The sequence below is a fragment of the Aythya ferina genome (genome assembly GCF_964211825.1).
Source record: "Aythya ferina genome assembly, chromosome: 6".
Classification (NCBI taxonomy): domain Eukaryota; kingdom Metazoa; phylum Chordata; class Aves; order Anseriformes; family Anatidae; genus Aythya; species Aythya ferina.
The window spans coordinates 7,550,146-7,570,619 of NC_140303.1; the positions used below are offsets into that span (position 1 = coordinate 7,550,146).

Below are 20,474 nucleotides of genomic sequence, written 5' to 3' on the forward strand. Positions count from 1 at the left end.
CTGTATAAGCACCAGCAAGTCTTTGAAGGAAATGGATGGTATATTACATAAAGGAAGAAAAGATTCTTTCTGATAAAACAGTTGAGAGACTTTAATGATCTTTATCTCTTTCCATACCAGAAACCAGACCTGCAATGAAAGACTAGATGTGATTACACAGACTACTAGTACCAAACCATAGTGCGATCATAATACAGCCCTTGCTCATGACAGCATCCCTTTAAATCACACCAGACCCAAGTACAGTGCTGTATTTAAAAGACTGAGTAGATTTACTCTTAGCTACAATAATATTTATAGCGTGTTCATCTCTGCTTCCCATTGCACTCTACTGGGGCTTTCTTTAAAAACAGAGAAATAAAAATTGAGAACAAAGAGGTGCGTTATTTTGAGAAGAGTTATTTGAAAATGTTGCTTTGGGGTCTATGAAAAGTAAGAGTTGAAGTCTTGGTGACCCTAGTCACTGCACTCCTGAAATAAAAAATACTACTAATAAAAAGAAAATGACCGACAAGAGAGACAAAACATCCATCCAGAACATAAATCCTGCTATGTCCCTCTTGCACCAACCCTGCAAATTCTTGTGGTACAGTGACAGTTCCTATCTTGTCTGAAGCAAAACCTGAACTGAAAGCTTCAATATCCAAAAGCACAGATCATTGTTCTTTGAAATGAAAGGTCAAGTTAACAAGGCAAGATCTACACTTCCCTCTATGGACTAGCAAAGAAATGAAAGCTGAGGAAATAACATATGTAGTGTAGCTTCATTATTTCAATAGAGCTGTCTTGTGAGTAAAGTTAAGCAGACATGACAGTAGGGTAGCAGTTAAGACCTAGTAGAGAGCCATTTAAGTCATAATTCATTGATATGTATAAAGCTTATATAGCCAAAAATTTTTGGAGCCGGACCTCCTGACGGCATATTTATAATTCCTTTCTTTCTGTCTACTGATTACATTAGAAGCCTTGACAGATGAGCTGCTTAATTTATACACCTACATTATATGCCCATAAATCCATGGTGTAAATATCTCCATCGGTGCCTCAGTGTTTATACAACCCAACATTACTTCAGATTACTTTAAAAAACACACTGAGCTTGCTCCCAATCCACTCTAAGAACAATAATCACTTGCTATGGAAAAAAAGACAACTTGATTCTCTCTTCCATATCAAAGTAAGCCCAATTTACAAAGTTAACTTATGAATCTCATCAGATATTCTGACTCTACCCCATGACGTACAGATATCTGGACACCTTGTTTTGCCTGTTTTAACTGAAGACACAAAGAACTATCCATTTGCTAGTTATCTTAGGACTTAATCTGTTAAACAACTGCAAAGTAGGGTCCAGTAATCCTCACAGTTCACTATACTGCAACATTAGTTTATATAGCAGTGCTTTCCACAGAGCCTCTAGCCTGCAAGACGGTTTGTGTTAAAAAAAAAATAAAAATAAATAAATAAAAAGTCTAAGTTGTAGATACTTAGGACTATATTGACAGTTTTGGCCACATTTAATTGACAAACACTGGAATTATTGGTAATACTACCAGAATAAAAGAAGATTCACTTCCAAGGATTTCAAGTTACTTCACAAAGTTCATTAAAGTTTCATCTGCCTACCTCACTGTGGAAGCGGCAAGATGCTGTACAAAGTAACCTTCAGTACACCTCTGGCATTGCTGATTTAAATTTAAGAGAATAGGCAATAAAAAGCAGATTGTAATGGCTTTTCTGTCATTCTAAAAACTAAGCTAATACAGGAAAAGAAAAGAAGTTAAGCAGAATATCTTACCTTTTTCCACCCATGAATCTTCCACATGTTTATGCTACATTATCATAACACGCGAAAAATGATAACACTCCAAATTAAATGACTTACTACTGCAAAATTACTCTTGAGAGTCCCATATAATTAGTATTTTCTTCCAGAAACATCACTTCTGAAGGATCAAAACTACTGCAAGTATCACTCACAAAAATCTAGCTAGGTATTTCATAAGTCGCAAGTGTCCTGTATATTTCTTCTATCACAATCTCAGACAGAAGTCTGTTTGTATTTTTATCACAGCACGATAATCATGGTTTACTTTTAGCCATGTTATCTTTTCTTGTAGATGTCATAATTTACGTTAAAGAAGATCATACAACGATGAAATAGCACAGTGAGAACAGCCCAGATTCTCAGGAGAAATACCCAGCGTTAGGGAGGCTTGAAGCAGAAATGAAGATAGATGTTTACCACCTAATTTCTCCTTAATCTATGGGTCAGAAGCAATTTAGCACCACAATCAAAGAATCTCAGCATGGCTAGGTAATCAGAACTCCTGAGGCCACAATTAATCAAGGTGCAACTCTGTTCATCACGTCCAATTCTTCCTCAAAATGTCACATGAAAATGACTCATTTGCTTCAGCAAGAGAGTTGGAAAGTATGGACAGGGTTTTTGCTTTAAATTCAGTCAGCATTATGGCTGATCCACTGATGATTCCAGCAGATTTATCCTTAAAAATCAAGTTGTTTTTTTTTTTTTTTTACAGAAAATAGAGCCTTAGTAAACTGTCGTGAAATCAAAATTCTAAAGTATTTTGAATATCAGATGAGAAAATGCCATGTTATTTTCTACAGGTCTAGCAGCATCATTAGCTTTCAATGTTTTCCACCTTTTCTTCCTTTGGGATTGATTTGTCAGAGACTTTAGCAAACCCAGGTTTTAATACAAGGAGTTTGGCCAACATTTCTTCCTCTAGTACAGAGGAAAATGAGGGCTAAAACAAGTTCTCAAGCATCATTTTTCACTTACATTGCTTCACAGTATTGTTTCTGATCCCTTCTTGCATGTAGTAATCAACCTTCTGGATATTGAGGCATAAACAAATTTCTTTAACTACCATTACCTCATGGAACACTAGCCAGTGACTAAGCAGGAAAAAGAAAGAAACACTTTCTCTCTTAACCTTTTTCAGTGATATGATCTTGCAAAAGACCTTCATCCTACATAATATTCTGTGTGTTTTCCAGATCCAGTCTATCATTAAATTCCCACAGCAAGGAGTAGAACCTGATTCGTATCAATGACAGGCAGTATGGTAGAGAAAATAGATTTGTACATGTGAGAAATGTATTTTCTGGCACATATGTAGCCCTGAAAATGTAAAAAGCATTACAGTTGTGCTTTTTTTGGTGGTGATGGTTGGTTGGTTTTGATATTTTGGTTTTGTTTTTAAAATAATTTTGGTTTTCTTTCACAAACAATTTACACCTTCATGGAAGAACTGAAGCGCAGTTGATGGAATTGTTTTTTCAGAGGTGAGCAGAGACATTGAAGGTGTTCTGAGAAAAACAAAGCAATATGAAAAAGAATTCCCCACACATCTTGCACATGTTTTCCTTTAGCCTTTAATACAGTTTTAAATATCACTATATAAAAATACATAATTATCACACATCTGTTGTATATCAGAACAGTTACTATTACATCTGTTAACATTTATTTTTCCTCCCTCATACTAACCACTTATTACACCTTCTTTGAGATGAGAACTAAATTGTTACGATGGCCTTTTCTTTTTGCAGGTCTTTCTATGGTATATAATACCTTGTTCCAATTTTCTTACAGCAAACAGCCATTTTTTCATGAGCGAAGTTTTGTCCATGATGGTTACACGTGTAAAATGCACTAGATTGCTAAAGTCAGATGATCTTTCAGATGTACAAAAAAAACAGGTCATATGTCGGAGCAATACCAAAATGCAATTTCAGCTTTTAGACTGAAGTAACAAACATCAAATCCACAGAGTACCAATGATCTGAAATTACTGAAAGATCCAGCTGCTTAATCTCTCCATGGAACTGCTTTCCCTCAGTTTTTTTGTTTTTTCCACTATTTCTAAATGCATACTAGATTTTTTTTTTTTTTTTTTTTTTTTTTTTTTTTTTACTTTTCAAACAAGAAACAATTGGAAAATAGTGAGGATTCAGTTTGTTTTTAATATTTCAGCCCAAATACTCAATGATTCAAGTAAACATTATGCAACCACTAGCCATGCTTCATGAATGGACAGATAGGTGAAAATTTTGGTAGTTTCTGTCACTGACTTCAGAGGAAGCAAAATATCACTCCTGAAGTAGGTACTATGACTCATAGTGAAAGACCTAAGGTGGAACAAGTTATTCCACATGCACAGAACCATCAAAAATAATTGTTAGCAAAGTTAAAACTGCATAATCATAAGGTAAGTCCAAATATCATGAAAGAATAATTAGATTATGCTAAACAACTTACTGTATAACAATTCCTTGTCCTTATATCCACTATGGACAGACTGAGTTGATCAAGTACGTAATGGTTTGCAAAAGGTGCACTGCCCATTTTTAGAAATGGATAGCCAAACACTGTGATGAGCATGCTTATTTAAAACTGTGTCCTACACTGAAATTATGGAGAAAATTCTGAAATCATTGTATGATTCTCTCTCATGTGAAATAAATAATAATAAAAAACTGTTTAAATTATAAGCTTAAAGCTTATCATATGATGGCATAAAGATATTATTAACATTGACAAAAAGGAATCAGTTACAAACTTTGTCCTACTATAAAATCTTATGATGAAATATATCATAATAAGGCATGGTTGATAGCCATATACTTTGCAATTACTTTTTTGTAATTCTAAGTTCTACACATACATGTAATTCAAGAAATGTAAATGTAGAATCCAGCCACATTCAACACAAAGTCAATTTTGCAATGTAGCTAGAGGCAGACAAACTGGCTTGCAAAAAATAAACCTCCAAAATTCCTCATTCTTTCACCCTGCATTGATTCACATTTAAATCTTACGTTACCAAATTTCACACAGTATTTTTCCCATTGTAATCATGCAAGTGTAACCATACAGGCTGCTGTTGTTGCTGTTTAGTTTTTCTAAGGAGGTGTTTTGTATTGTTTTACTTGACTGCATCCAATAGTCAAAATTATATTCCCATGCTTTTTCTGTGAATACTTCCTACATAAATGTTGTTACCTCTAATTTCTTTACTGTTAGTCTACAATAGTGTCACTCTATATATTTAACGAGAAGTTTAGTCAACGCAGTAACATCTAATTGGTCTTCTGAAACTGATTAAACTTTATTCTCACAACATCCCAGCAAGGTTAGAATACAGTATCCACATTTTCAAAGTCAAATATTGACACCCAGAGAAAATTGAACTATAGAGAGATAAGGTTTAGCATTAGGTTGCTGAACTGCTCTGCCACTGTACTGCTAGACTAGTGAAGGTAAATGTTTTTCATGTTATGTATTACATTCCACTTATTGCCCTCTTCAACTTTGTTCGTTATATATTCATGCCCATTCACGTACTTCTGGGTATGTGCTTATTCTGGTACTCATGCCAGTGATCTTTCACTATGGTAGAACATTCTTCCCACTCTGCAGTTTGTAACTTTATGTAGTTAAAACAGCTAGCACTTAGCCCTAGTCATCTTTATTAAGCAAAGCCATACAAAAAACCCTTCTAAATATTACTCTTGCTCTTCTGTAACCTTTCCTTTATTTCTTTTTTTGAATCAGAACTGTGATGTTCTGAAAGGCTCAAAACTTACAGCAATTCTAAAAGCAGTAAATACAAAGGAAAACCTGTTTCTCAAGGAATGCCAATGTGAACATGTGGATCTAAATATTCAGAGTCAAAAAAGTACAAGTAAGCTTGAGTGTTTGGCTAGAAAGATATTTTTGAGGAGAACTGTACAATGTATTTCATATCTTTTTATGGTCGAGTCCAAAAGTGGCTTAGCTGATCCTTTCAGAATTTCTATTAACATAGAAAGTACAGCCAGATACACATTTTGAAAGGCCAAATGCTTTTCATAACGCATAATTTTCAAAAGCATGCTACTCATACCTTTTCAGAAGGGCTTCCTGTATGAATCCAAAAGGGAGATGAGGTTGACTATGACAACTCTTGGAAGATGTTTAATCCTTATTGTTGACAGCACAGATTACTTTTACTGTGTAAACTGGATAGAAGTGAGGCGGTGGATTAATTTACCTTCACATTACATGCTACATTTCATAAAATCGTGGCATTTACTTTATAGTTAATCAGTGTCAGAACACACTTTGCATAAATTAAAAAACTCTGGAGTGACACTAAAGTTTTTATCTCAATTGGGACATTATTTTGCTCATTCTTATCTTCAGGACTACCTTAAGTATTTAGAGCTATAGATCTCAGGCACTGGTAAATCATTTATACCTGGTTTCTTTCTAGATTGAGTGTAGACAACAAGTATGTATCATTGAGGATCATTGATCATCTAAACAGAACTTAAAAGATTTTGAGGAAGATAAGAAAATGTTGTGGAAATGGGTGATGTTTTAGTAAGAAGTGGTCTAACCACAGACCAAAAAAGTAAAAGAAACTTTCCCAGCTTTCAGCTGGCACAAAACAGATGTCCCTAGCACCAGCTCATGCTTCATGTCTTCTGTGAGTTGATTTTCTAAAATTATTTGTGTCATCTGGTTGTATAACACTTTTTGTGAAATAAACTGATATAATTGTACATCACCTACTTTTGTTTTCTGTAATTAGTTGTTTCTAGTTAACATAATTTCTGTCTACACTAATAACAATTCCGTATGTGATTTATTACCACTCATTATCTAAAGCTTTTCTTGCATAGAGGATAAGAAGTCTGATGAACCAGAAACTCTAAAGGTATTCAAATTGTTTTCAAAATCAGACGTAGCTTTTTTTACAATGTGCAAAACAAACAAACAAAAAAAGGCATAAATGAAATTAAAAATAATAATAACAATAATTCATTTTTCTCCAGATCTTTCCACTGACTTTAATAGAAATAGGATTTGACTCTAAAAGAAAGATACATTAATAGAATAGGTACAATCTTGTACGGAAATGCTTAAAATTCTACTAAAGGTTGTAGAAAATAATGTGCGACCTAAACAGTTTGGAAGATGGTGTAAAAGTGACAACAAGTGGGCAGTGTTCAAGCAGCATGACAAGAACTGGGAGCCTCAAACAAATAATGGCAACTGAGAGGATACATCAACCTTTTTTGAGAGCAAAAAGCAAAGCTTAGAGCTGGCTCTATCACTAAATCATCACAGTTGGCACTGGCAGGAATGGATTTTACTTTTTAGTAGTCAATGGCTTATATTTCAGAGGTTTTAGCAACTACTATCTATAGGAAGCTATTGCAGATTCCATCAGCAGAAGTTGACACAGAGCCAGCCTCCAATATCACGGTGTTTGCCAGAAGTCAAGAGACATTTGACACTTACTAACAGCAATTTGCTCTTTGGAAACTGATACGCTGAAACTTGTGCATGCATCTAAGATGGTTTATCTATTTTGGAAGTATAAGAGGCATTTATGGCTCTTCAAAACACTGTTTAAAAATTCTTTCAAGGCTATTTGCATTTCAGTCTAGATTACTATATTTATTTTAAGAATACAAGCTGGTGATCAACAACATTCTCTATATGTATTTATTTCATTCAGATTCACAAAGATCCCTTATTTATACATAGCTGAAAAAGCAATTAAGTACCGGACCTCATAACAGCAGCAGAAAGAATGGGATTCTTTCCTCAAAGAGGACTTCCCGTCATCAGGAAATTAAATGTTTCTTCTGGCAGACAGTAAAGTACACACAGAAATAAAAATTAATCTGTAGGCTTACACTTCCATGCTTTCTCAAAGTTAATTAAGAGACAAGGTTACCCAAGGTTCAATGAATGAGGCAATGCCAACTCAGGAAATGATCTCAACTAATAACAAATGAAAAATACAAAATATTATTTGTTGAGCAAATTAATATAAGATTATTGTATTGTCTGTTGCTAAGTACTCTGATCTTTTTGAAGGTGCAATTCTTTGAAGCCTTATATGAACACATGCAGAATTTACACTAGGGAGACAGTCAACAGATGGTCTCCGAAATGAACAAAAAAAAATGATGAGAGGTTAAATCATGAACCCCAAACCAAGATATGTCTGCTTAAAAGCTTGACTTGCCCGGCTATTAAGAACACATCAACAGGGACAAAACATGGCTCCAGCTCATCAAGAGCTACCCTAGATAGGTGCAAAAATTTATCAAGTTACCATGGAAGTGAAAATAAAAAATTCAATTAATTAAAGACTATCAGTGAGTAGGTAAAGGAAAAAAAAGAAATCTAATATAATTTCTGGGGTGACAGAAGTTTCTCCACTGACCTGTAGTTAGTGACTGTGGCAAGGATTTTGTTTTGGATGTTTACCTTTTTTTCTGGTAGTTTTAGTCCCAAAATGAAAGACAGAAGGACTGATAGTACAGACTCAGTGCTACATGCTACTGAAATTAAGGTAAGGGCAACTGGCTAAAGACTTTAAAAATAATAATAATAATTCTAACATGCATTCTAACAGTCTGCATTATTATGTTTTGATCATCACATCAAATTCAGAACAGTATGTTTAACAACTCTGTGCAAACCCTTCTTTGCTGAAGCTACCCTGAAACTCGTACAAGTGAAGAACTGGCCTCTTAATAACAACTCTGATTATTCATCTTAGAAGATTTTGCTATGCAAGAATTCGTATTCTAGGAATGAATCTAACTAGCAAATCGTGACTCTAAACCCTAGAGACTCAAAATACCTGGGATGTAGGGCTCTGTTTTTCTGAGAACAGTGTAACAGCAGGCCATACGGAAGATTCTTCAGTGTAACATTTACAATCCTGATTCGGCTAAGGTGTTTTCCAGATAGCAAGAAACAAAAATACTCAAAGACATAAAGGCCAGTGGTTGAGAAAAAGAACTTTAAATACCTATGTGTTTAAATACTTGTGCTATTTCCACTTAATTCTAATAAACAATGGAATGAAAAGAGGAACACACATGCTCTAGAAAGTCTACATTAAAATCAGTTTTTAATATCATGCATTCTCAAAAAACTAGGACAAAATAATCTAATAGATCATTAATGATATTTTCGGGTACTTTTTGTGATGTTCACATACTTTGAATATTCCCTAACTGAGTACCAGTCATGTTCAGAGACACACAAATGTTCAAATCTACGGTTAAGGTCAACTAGTCAGGGAAATCTTTACAGGCCCTTCTGAAGAGTATAGTCCTGTGATCAGGACTCAAATATAAAAAAAAATATTTTAAAATCTTTACTGGTATCAAGTCACAAAAGAATTCTCCAGCTTATTCTAAACTTTGTTTTCTCTTATGTTTTTATGTAATGCTTATGCCCTAAAAATACAGCATAGAAGCTGAAAAGCATAAAGCTAGCTAGTTTGCATTTGTTTATTGGTTTGTTTTTGTTGTTTTTTTTTTTTTTTTGCTATATGCTAACAATGATATTTTATGCATGATGTAGTAACATGAAATAGACTTGATTTGCTGCAATAGAGTTTGTTATTTTATTTTGATCTAAAATGTTTAGGTAAGGTCAAAGTAAAATTAACAGGCAGTAATCACTGTCCCCAAAACAGTAAGTCTAAGTAATTCCATACTGCTGTTCCATTCAGAATGGCACAGGTCATTGCATACAAATTTTGGAGTTCCAGGGGTTCATTGTACTGTCTCTTAGCTGCAAAAATCACTTTGGAGCTCCTATCATCAAATGCAAGGGATAAGGACAGAAATCCTTCATGTTTATTTCATGTTTCTCTAGCTAGAAGCCAACAATAGCAAAGCAACTTAGGACTGCAGGACTAAATCCCCATTTGTCTCACCCTCATAGTCATAAAACAATTTATCCAGATAAAAGAACTGGATTTTATTTTATATTTTTGATGAACTCTGAAGGGTTGATCAAGCAGTTTCTAAATATAAAGCAAGGAAACTTATGCTGTTGGTAAAATACGGTGGTTTTGTTCTTGTTCTGTGATGCTTCTGCCTTGTTTTACACAAGAAAAACTACAATCCATAAGATGTACAGCATTATCACACACACACACACACAAATTATACTTATACTGTTATAACTCTTCAGTTCGATAATCAAAGCAAATACCAACAATTGTGTAAAAGGCTAAAACAAGCAGGGAAGAGCAGCATGAATTTCTAACTACTACTACACTGTCTACTTTTGTAAGACATCAGTCACAAGTTTGTTACATCAAACCCACTAAAAGCAAAAAGATCTAAAAAGGTAGGTCAGAAGCCTTTCTGTTTCACATCCTTGGATAGTTGCTTTCTATGCCATGACCTTGTTGTCTGCAATCAGATGTTCAGAGTGGACTGCTGTCATTTAAGAGCTTAAGAGGTGGCACAAGGTTTCCTAAAGTTATCGGAATGCAAAACATCCCATTTTTCTCATTTAAGTGTCTACATTGAAGGAATTTTGAAAGTTTAGATATTTGGGTTGTAGTCACATTTTACTTCTTGCCTTCATGTCAGTATTTTATGGCATAAGCTGAATCACATGCAGTAATCCCATCACACCCATCTTGGTACATATTTTGAAATCTTCAAAACTGTTCTTGTTTTCAGAAAAGACTTTAAATTACCACTAAATACTTATCCCTCCTCCCTATTAAAATACTGGCTACATTTTAAATTGACCATTACCAAAGATTTACTATTAGTAAGAATCTCTGAGTGGTATCTAATATTGTCTTCCCATGTACATCATGCAGTAAGTACTTCCACAGGGAATTTGGTGCATTCCAGATACATAGTTTAACAATAGCAAACAGTGGGAAAATCAAGGTATTCCTGCTCCCCACACACGTCATGCTCCCTTTAAGCTAATTTACTTAACCTGAAGAATTGTCATACCATGTAACAGAGACTGCATCAGCAAGGGCATAATTGCAAGATGGAGAGAATACTCTAAACTGGTAGCATCAAGTGCTTTAATAATAAAGATTCATACACCCAGAAGGTAGACCATTGAAGCACTGGCTTCAGTAGCCATCCATGATGCTTACAGCCTCCCCATATTCCCTCCATTCTCTTTCCCATTCTCATTTATGCCAGAAGAATTTGTAAAAATTAAATCCCAAACCAGAAACAGAATTTAAAACAACAAAAACTCTTTCTTGATGTGTTGCTTTCACTCTGAATTAGTACATTCAATTTGGAAAGTTCTACAAATACCATTGCAGTGGCAGACCAGAAGCAAGGGGGAACTGTGATCACAAAGCATTTAAGACAGTCTTGCTATGCAATAGGCATTTCATGGAACTAAAGAGAATGTGTGAGAGAACACAAGCTTTTCATTATGTCTTGATTATACTGCACAGCTGCTAACATTTCCCTAAGATGCTGCTACTTGATCAAAGTAGAACAACACAAAATAAGCAAAAAATAGTTCACATATTTCATTTGGCTTGGGTCATCTTTCAGGTGACAATGTTTCAAGTATTGGTGCATCAGCAGAACAATAACACACTTGGAAGAGATAAAACAGAAATCTTTAATTCCTATGAACATGGGATTTTGTCAAGGATTTTCAGTTTAGAGTAGACTGAGAAAAAAAATCCAATTAAAAACAGTAATTAGAAAGTAGTTAAAAAAAAAAAAAAAAAAAAAAAAGCAATTAAATATATCACTGTTCAACATCTCTTAAAAGTTTAAAGACTGCAAAGTCTACGCCAATGCCCTAAAAGCATTCCCCTCCTCAAGGGTTGTCTGCCTGGGCTCCGGGCCAAGCTGAGGACAGCGCAGCTGCAGGCTGTCCCCTTTCCTTGGCTGACCAGGGAAAGGCTCCAGGCAGCTCTGAGGCCCAGGGCTGAGCCCACTTCCTTCCTGTAGAGCTGCTTTCAAGCTGAGCCTCTACTGTTTGGCCCCTGCCCGAGCTATGCCTCCTGCCGTGATGCTGATGCAGACCCCCCTGTGGGTGACTCCTGCCCAGCCCTGCCACCATGCTGTTTCAAGCTCACCTTTACTTGTAGAGCTGCCAGCCCTCGCTGCTCTGTGACAGTCTAACCTCATGTGTTCTCTCAAGCATTCATGAGAGAGTTAAGTGATAGGACACGATTTTTAGTGGTCTAACTCCAACTGAGGTAACTCCTAGCCAGCCAGCTTGAGGAGAGGGAAAAAAAAAAAAAAAAAAAAAAAAAAAAAAACCCGGAGGAAGTATAGGAAAGTATAGGATAAAATGTTTTTAGGTCAATCTGACGTGTTGCAGACAAAATATTCCTTATGAAAATTTATGAAAATCAGGGTCCCTGGTCACATGAACAAATATGGAAAAGAAGCTGTTATCATTGACATGACCACTAACCTAAGAGAAAAACTTTTAATACGTATAGAATGTGACATAACTCACTGAAAATGCACAAACTTTTGACTCAGTTTTGATGGAACGAGAGGATATGAACCAAAACAGTAAAGCTTAAAGGGAATTAATTCTTTATGACAGCTAGAACTGTTTCAATACATATTTAAGTCACTTGATAATTGTGAAGATTAAAAGCTCTGGGATGAGTATTAGATCATTCTGGTCAGCCCTCAGTGCAAATCAAAGCAGAGCTTCTGCTTAGACAGTTCTATGCACAAATTGTTCAAACCTGTTCAAGTCATGGAGCTCATCCTCAAGATACTGTCAAGTGACAGACCTGCAGACTGTGTCATTTCACTTGTTTAAAGCCATTAAAATGATCCACTGAAGTTACACTGCTATATGCATTTCCAATGGCTAGAAGTGAGAAATTAAGTTGCTGTGGGATTGTATTCTGCAGAATCTCTGTCCTGCCATCAAGTTGTTTCCAGCATACTGCATTTCTTACTAGCTCTTCATCAACATGGACATAACACATTTCACACGGTTCTCCAGTATTATCTTCTCTATCAATATAAGTTTCTTGTGCTTGAAAGAGTTAACTTCTTTAATTAAGAGTTACTTTAAAAACAGACTAAAATCAAATCAACACAACAACCTAGTACTTGGCCTGACGCAAACCTTCCAAAACCAGCAATTCTTGTTGGAGTCAGAGAATAGGAAAGAAACTCATATTTCTTACAATATGTAAGAAATTAACCTTCCACTGAGTATCACTTCATGTGCACCCATACTCTGACAATGGTCTATTCTCCTTTTATCATGAAGGAATTACATATATCTAGGGCCAAACTATCTGCTGGATCTAATAACTGCTGGGGTAACTGGAGACAAGGGATTAGAAGAGAACTGCTGTAAACTACTGGTATTTGGCTAGTTTGCAGAAAAAGCCATGTTTCTGGTAAACTACACCGACAGCCAACAGTGCTGGATCCATATGCCAACAGGAATCATAGGAAAACAATGCAACTACAGCCACAGCTGCAACTCGTTCTTCCATTAAAAACAATTGGGATTCTGGAAAGCTGATCCCAAGCTTTTACAGCATCGGTACATGTTCCCACACTGGTGGGGTTCTCATGCAGATAACCATCCACACCAAGTTACAAGCAGGAGAAACCAGAGCAAAAGTGAAAAGTAAGGAAATGCAACTTCTCTGAGGTTGCTCTGTTCTACAGTACGGCAGAGAAGGTGGTAAGTAACCAAGTACAGCTACAAATAAAGGGAAAAAGATGGGAACGTTAAAGGGTATAAGAAAGAAAAAGTTTCTGGAGCAAAGTGAAAAAAAGCTAAGTGTGTACAAATACACTTTATTAAAAGGGAATTCAGATGACTTCAGATCAACTGTTGCAGTTGCATATGTGAAAAAGAACTTCAGAACTAATCTGAGGCACTCAGACAGAGCTAGCAAATTCCTGCAGTATAACTGGAACTGGGATGAGGTTATGTACCTGGTGATCAGTGTGGTCCTCAAAACTTTCACCACTACACACTCACGCTTTAAGGAAGTAGCTTTCCAGTTTAGGGGAGATCCATGACCAACTTGATTAATCATCATTCCTGATTTAAATTGACTAACACATGTGAATATTAAAGTATCTGCAGCTTGATAGGTAAGATACGTAATTTTACATAAAGCTTTCAAGTGATTCATAGAGGATATGTGATTATAGCCAATGAAGTGTGCTTTTCAGATAGATTTACTGCTTGCAGTCTCTTATAAATCCACCGAACAATGCATTTAAAGCTATGCAGGAGGACATCAGTTCAACAGACAGTTTCTTAAATGTAAAACAAATAATAGATTTAATTTCTACAATAACAAACAGGATTTACCATTGGTTCAGCAAAGGAAAAACAACACGCAAAAGTTCTTACTAAACTGAGCCGTGAAACACTTAGAAAGACAAAAAATAAATACAATAAATAGTTAACTTTCATCCAATAGTTTGGTAGTACAAGGGGAAGGATCTGCAGATGAGGGCCACACTAAGTTCACAAGCTGTAATTAACATCTACTGTTTGCCACTGATAGAAAAAAGTACTGTCCTAGACAGACCACTGGCCTAACACAGGTGCATTCCATATATCCTTAAATCAACAGCTTGCGTTCACATGTTAAAACTCAGAGACTACACAAATGTCCATCTGCACAACTTCTCGCAGTTACATCCTCATCATGAGACCCCACTATGAAAATGAGTAGCCATAAAGTAAAGCTCTATTATTATAGAGCTACAGAGGTACTGCAGCACTGTGCTTTTGACCTTTTTAGACTGTGCTGTGCAAATCACTGGTGTTCCACAAAATACCCACCAAAGCCATACTGTACACATCCCCATGCAAGCAAAAAATTAAGAAACAGAGCTAGTAAATTACTTCAAAGGTTAGCCCAATTTTAATTCATCTAAAAATGAAAAAACATTGTGGTAAGTTACATAAGAGAGGCTTGTATATTGTTTTCCTACTAACAAAATGTAGGTTGAGGAACAGTAAACTTCTACCACATTTTTCAGTATGTTTTCACACAAACAGTGCAATTTGAATGTGTAAGTTCAGTGCTCAGAGAATCATCTTAAAAAAAAAAAATTAACTTAATGTTTCTGAGCTATTTCTCATCTCTTGACCATTCTGCAACTATACTGCTCACTGTTGTATCCTCAAGAATTTTATGTGAAATACTGAATACAATAGCACTAGTCTCACCAGGGAAACTTACATAGCCATGCAGACAGAAAAGCAAAGATAGCTGCACCTTTATCTGAAATGTTTTGGGCTGAGCTTCAGGTAAGAATCTACCTTTAGGTACTTGACACTGCCTTCTTAAATAGGAAAACTTACTTTTTAATGCAAAGTGGGGAAAATGACATGGTTACGATTTTCCAATGATTTGTTTTGCTCATTTTTACTTTTACAAAATTTGACAGGTTAGGGAAAAGAAGTTGCCAAGATATCATAGAATTATAAAATCATTTCAGGTTGGGAAAGACCTCTAAAATCATCTAGTTCAGCCTTTAACCTAGTATTGACAAGTCCATGACTAAACTATGCCACTAAGTTCTACATCTAAACATTTCTTGAAGACTTCCAGGGGTAGTGACTTAACATGGAAGAGGAACTCACTGAAAACCCCCAATCTTTATTTTGAAAAATACGTGAAATTATTGTACTAACTGTTCAAATTTCATTATTTTAGAGTACTTCTATTTATAAGCGCACACACATATGACATTGAATTGCAGAAAAAAATCTTATTTTGTTGAAAGGAATACTTAAATAGAAGCTCTGCCTTCCTCCCAAGCATTTGCTCAATTTTTTATCTCCTTACCAGTAATATCAGCATGAGCCCTTTTCTTCCTCTTCTGTCTAGCCCACTCATTCCCCACCTCCTCATCAGGTAACTTACTGTGAGGGGATAATTTCCAATGAGATGGAAGGCACCTGAGTGGGAGGAAGAGTTCTGGGGCTGATGGTAGAACAGAAAACTCTGGTCTCACTCCATAGAGTCAGGGGTTCAAGTGAATCTATCTGAAGCAATGCATGCTGACTTGGGAAACCATAAACTTTGTTGGTGAGTTAGGACTTAAGCGTGTCATGATTCTGTACCTTTCCTTTTTCAAGGGAGGGGAGGAACAAGGACAGTCTCAGACAGAGGACCAGAGGAACTTCGCTGTATTTTAGGTCACCATCTACGCCAAAGAGCCATACATAATTTTTATCTTCCTTGTGAAAAATATGAAGTCAACAATTCTAATTGCCCATTTCATTGCTTACTATGTTGTCTTCTTTATTTCTTTTCCCTAATGAATTGCACATAAAATAATCTTGAATTTGTCTATTTTTAAACTTATATAGTAATTAAATATTTTAAAGTTGTAAGTTTAAAAACAGAGAAATTCAAGTAAAAGAAGACTTGGAGAAAGATTGGATTTAGCATTTCTAAACTATCAGCGTGATCTCTTCCTTCTAGAAACTAGTATATAAGCCAGCTTACAGACTATTTTGAAGTGGAACTGGTAATGTTTAAATACTTCCAGAGAAACAGATGGGTGAAAGGTTTAGTGAGGAAATATTTAATCAGAAGGGAGTTGGCAAATTAATCTGTAAGTGAATCCTTTGAAAAACAAACAAAAAGTGGTTTTCTCAAATCCGTTTTGTAACAACCTAAATTCACATGACAGCAGTACCTTAAAAGCCTTCACCATAATGTTAACTTTCAAATATTTATAGTTCCCACTCTCTACATCACAAGAAAAATATTCAGAGTCTTATACTCTGGAGAGCAGGTATCACAGTGTCAGGAAACTCTACAGTCACTTTGCTACAATGCAGTAGCCTTGAAAAAGCAAAACATCCAGTGCATGAATCCTTTTAACCTATTTTAGAAGAATTATACAAGTAATAAGCAATGATTTCAGGTTGTCAACATTTTTTTCTTTCTTACCTGCTTCCACTCACAGTCACTACTAATTATTAATAGTGACTTCTTAAATTATTATTAATAGAAATCTATTGATTGCTTTCAGGTAAAATGATTATCTGAAACCCTAGACAACTTTTCTTTCCAGCTTTTACTGAGCTTATAATACACAACAGGTGTTACGGTAACTTTATTTGTTCCTTTCCCTTAGAGGTAACCATGTGCCGTAAGAAAACAGAGAAGCTCTTGCCTGCATTTCTCCACAGCTATTAAATGACTTTTACTGTGTCCATATTTGTTAGAAATAATAATGCTCATTTACTTTCATTTACCACAGCTGCCTTCCATCTACTATACATTAAATCATAATTATCTCTGTAGTCTCCCTCTAGGAATTTTCCATGCACCATAACTATAAAGTTACAATAAAAAATAAAAATAATAAAATAAAATATTTGGGGAAGTTACAGTATAACTATTGTAAATAGTGGTGGTTAACAAGTCTAAGATAGTATATTGCATTTTACGCTATTTGTTACATTTGATTTCAGAAATGGCTAAATACTTCGATCCTTGCTCATGTTGTTGTCAGCTCCAAACAACCTAAAGAGGAATGGTGTGCTCCTGTGATTACACTCAGCAACACATTGCAACTTTACACTAGACTTTACAATGGTTTGCATCCAGCAGACTGCCAACATAACAAAATGAAGTGCATCAGTATTTGAGGAAAGCAGATTGTTATGCTGATGTGTGAACTCACTGGAGTCCACAAGTCTCTGTGACTAATGAAATTTATTTCATGAAATTTTACAAGATGAAGCATCCAGCTTCAGTTCTGACAGCAAATGCAATATCTTGCCAAATCTGGCCCATGATGCAAGGGCAATGCATTGGTTACTTCTGTTTCTACCTGCATGTCTACTTCAAAAAAAAAAAATAATAATAATACTTTTTCATGTTGGTTTACTTGTATGTTTGCAAAGATAATAAAGAATTGTATACCTTACAACAATCTGTATATTCTGGTATTTTTCAAGTGACAATGAATAGAGAAATAAGCTCTAAGGTGTTAAGGTTAGCCGCTCCACAGGGCAAGATGCTGTGATTATTCAGATATGAAAATTGGGTTTTCATGTAACATTTGCACACATCTGTGGCAGTTGCATTTCGTGACTTGTGAAGACTGAGAAGTTTAATATTTAAATTTCCGATTACAAAACTCTGTATATTGTTATACAAGGAAAAAAAAAAAAAAAAAAAACTATATTCTCAGACTGCCAACTCTTTAGGGAGGAGGCCTTTTCTGGATTTAAGGAATATAACATAATTATTAAAAATCTTATAGGATCTGCACCACTATAAAATTTGGTATATCTTCTACTCTAAGCCTGACATAATTTTAAATATATTGATTTAAGCTTTTAGTACCAACTTTAAAGAAAAACTGCAGCGTTGAAAATGACAACCACAAAAATGTGTTTGTTTACACTTAAAAAATAGAAAAACACTGTAACTTCATTTGCCAGTATAGTTGCTATAGCTTCCCCCCAAAAGCACACACCTTATCTCTGATACAAATGTAAATGCGCGTTAGTGATGATGGTGAACAAGGCCATCTATACATGGCCACTTTTCTGGTGTGTGAAGGATAACAGAGATGCTGTTGCAAACTTGCTGTGAGTTATCTTCATGTTCTTCAGGAAAGAAGAGTTATACGGATCCTCAGTTTACAAGACCGAGAAATGTACAGGAGTCAATGATATCTTAAGCAGTCACATTAAGCTTTTATTCCTGTCTAGGACCAATATCATTAGCTTTTTGTTTATTAAATTATGATTGTGCTTTAAAGTTGAAGCATCTTCAGTGAAGTATTTTTATTCTTATAAAACCAGATTTGTCATATTTGCAACCACCAGATATAGCCTCTGAAATAATAAGGTACAGAGAGAAACAAGCATAAAAATAAACACTGTTTAATCTTTCTGAACAGTTCCTGTTTATTTGCAGCATATACATTCAGAAATTATCTGTTCCTAGCTCTTTTAGAGTATTCCTATTAGGTGAAACTATAAAACCTTAAAGTGCTGGTGTATTTAGTTTAAAATCCGAGAGCCTGAGCAGCTATTAATCACAGTTCTCCAAACTATGGCCAGCTATGGACTAATCATATGTATGCTAACCTCAGTTTGACTTACTATACTGACAGCAATGTGGAAATATGTGACTTATGAGGTAAAGAAAGTTGAGTCTATTAGAAAAAAATAAATATTTAGTCAAGCACACCACACTGTGGGCTAAAATACAAAAGACTCCTTCGCACTAGATTTTCATCTCTCTCTGGATCAAACCTTTCTCACCCCAGCTGTCCACTCACACAGATCATACAAAATTGAGTTAGCCTAAATCGCGATAGCCTAACACAAATTTAAGAGAGGAAATGGGCTGTTTTATGTTTGCTTCTGCATAAGTCCAAATTTCACCCAGAATGTAAATCAGATATTTTTATGACTCAGCTTGTTTTAGGCCATTACCTAATAATTTCTACCACTGTCAGAGAGACTATGGAGCAAACAGATTTTGTCGGGGATAACCTAAACAATTTCTTCAGGCCCCTTCCAATCCTATTTTTCTACACTCCTACAATTTTGGAAAGAGACTAAAATTTTCATACTCTAGCTGGAATCTGAACCAGAGCATTGCTTCAGTACTCTGAATAGCACAAGTGGAGCCTGAATGCCAGCATCAAAGTTGACCATTAAACTCCATGACATACAACAGAGGAAATGTTCCATCCAACTCCCCTGTGTCCAAGCTGGAATTCTTGAAAATCCTGGCATTGTTTCCTTTTTCAGACAAGCCTGTTAATACTAGGAAACCACAAAAGCCCAAAGAACCACACAGCAATATGATTTGTAGTATATTTTCCACACTGTACAGTGAGTAAAGAAAACAGGACATAATAAAAGAGATGTTATAGTGTGTAAGTGTTTAGGCACAGACAGAGGAGAGTGGAACTGAACTTTTGGCTTGGATTCCTGGGGTAACATAGGGCAAGTCACTCAAGTTGAGTCTAAAATACTAATTTTATTATTTTGTAGTACTTCCCTGCTCTTAGTCAATATGCTTTCTTCCTTCATGTCCTAATTCAATATTAAAACAAATTTCATGTCATCTCTGTCTTGATCTTTCACGGAGCCACATCCACTAGGCACATCATTGCTCATTCTTTCAGGACAGCACCATCCAGAGACATTCAAAACCCAGAGGCAGAAAGCAATCTCAATTTGAGGAACAGTTCTAATCAGTTCTATTGCAGAGCTACCACAACACAACTGTATCATTTCCAGGACCAAAGCTAGTTATTCTATATGACTTTACACTGTATATTTCCACAAGAAAATTAAGCAGTGCTATCTGGGAATCTCAGGATTGTTACGCACTCTAACATAAAAAGATCCTTTGTATTCTAGTTCTGCATCAAACATGGGAATAATACTGCATCACAAAAATAAAACTGCCATCAACATTCACTAAGATACCGTAGCACTTAGATACTAAATTATTATGAGTGAAGACAGATAGCCTAGAATGAGATAATTGGGATAGAGTCATTCAAAAAATACACAGTTGTTTTGAATATGGTAATGGTAGCCTTTCTAATGTTTCTGCAAAACAAAACTAGACCTCAATAACCAAAGGAAATCCATAGTACTAGAGATAAGAGATGGG

General features: G+C 35.5%; 2 long non-coding RNA genes across 2 annotated transcripts in view; one reads left to right on the top strand and one right to left on the bottom strand.

Moving 5' to 3' along the window:
* Window positions 1-20,474, bottom strand: part of LOC311438501 — a 125,895-nt gene that overhangs the window by 76,043 nt on the left and 29,378 nt on the right. The window lies entirely within an intron of this gene.
* LOC311438502 lies at window positions 15,755-17,757 on the top strand. The gene is made up of 2 exons (XR_014694143.1): window positions 15,755-15,893; window positions 17,294-17,757. It is a non-coding gene; the product is annotated as an uncharacterized lncRNA (long non-coding RNA).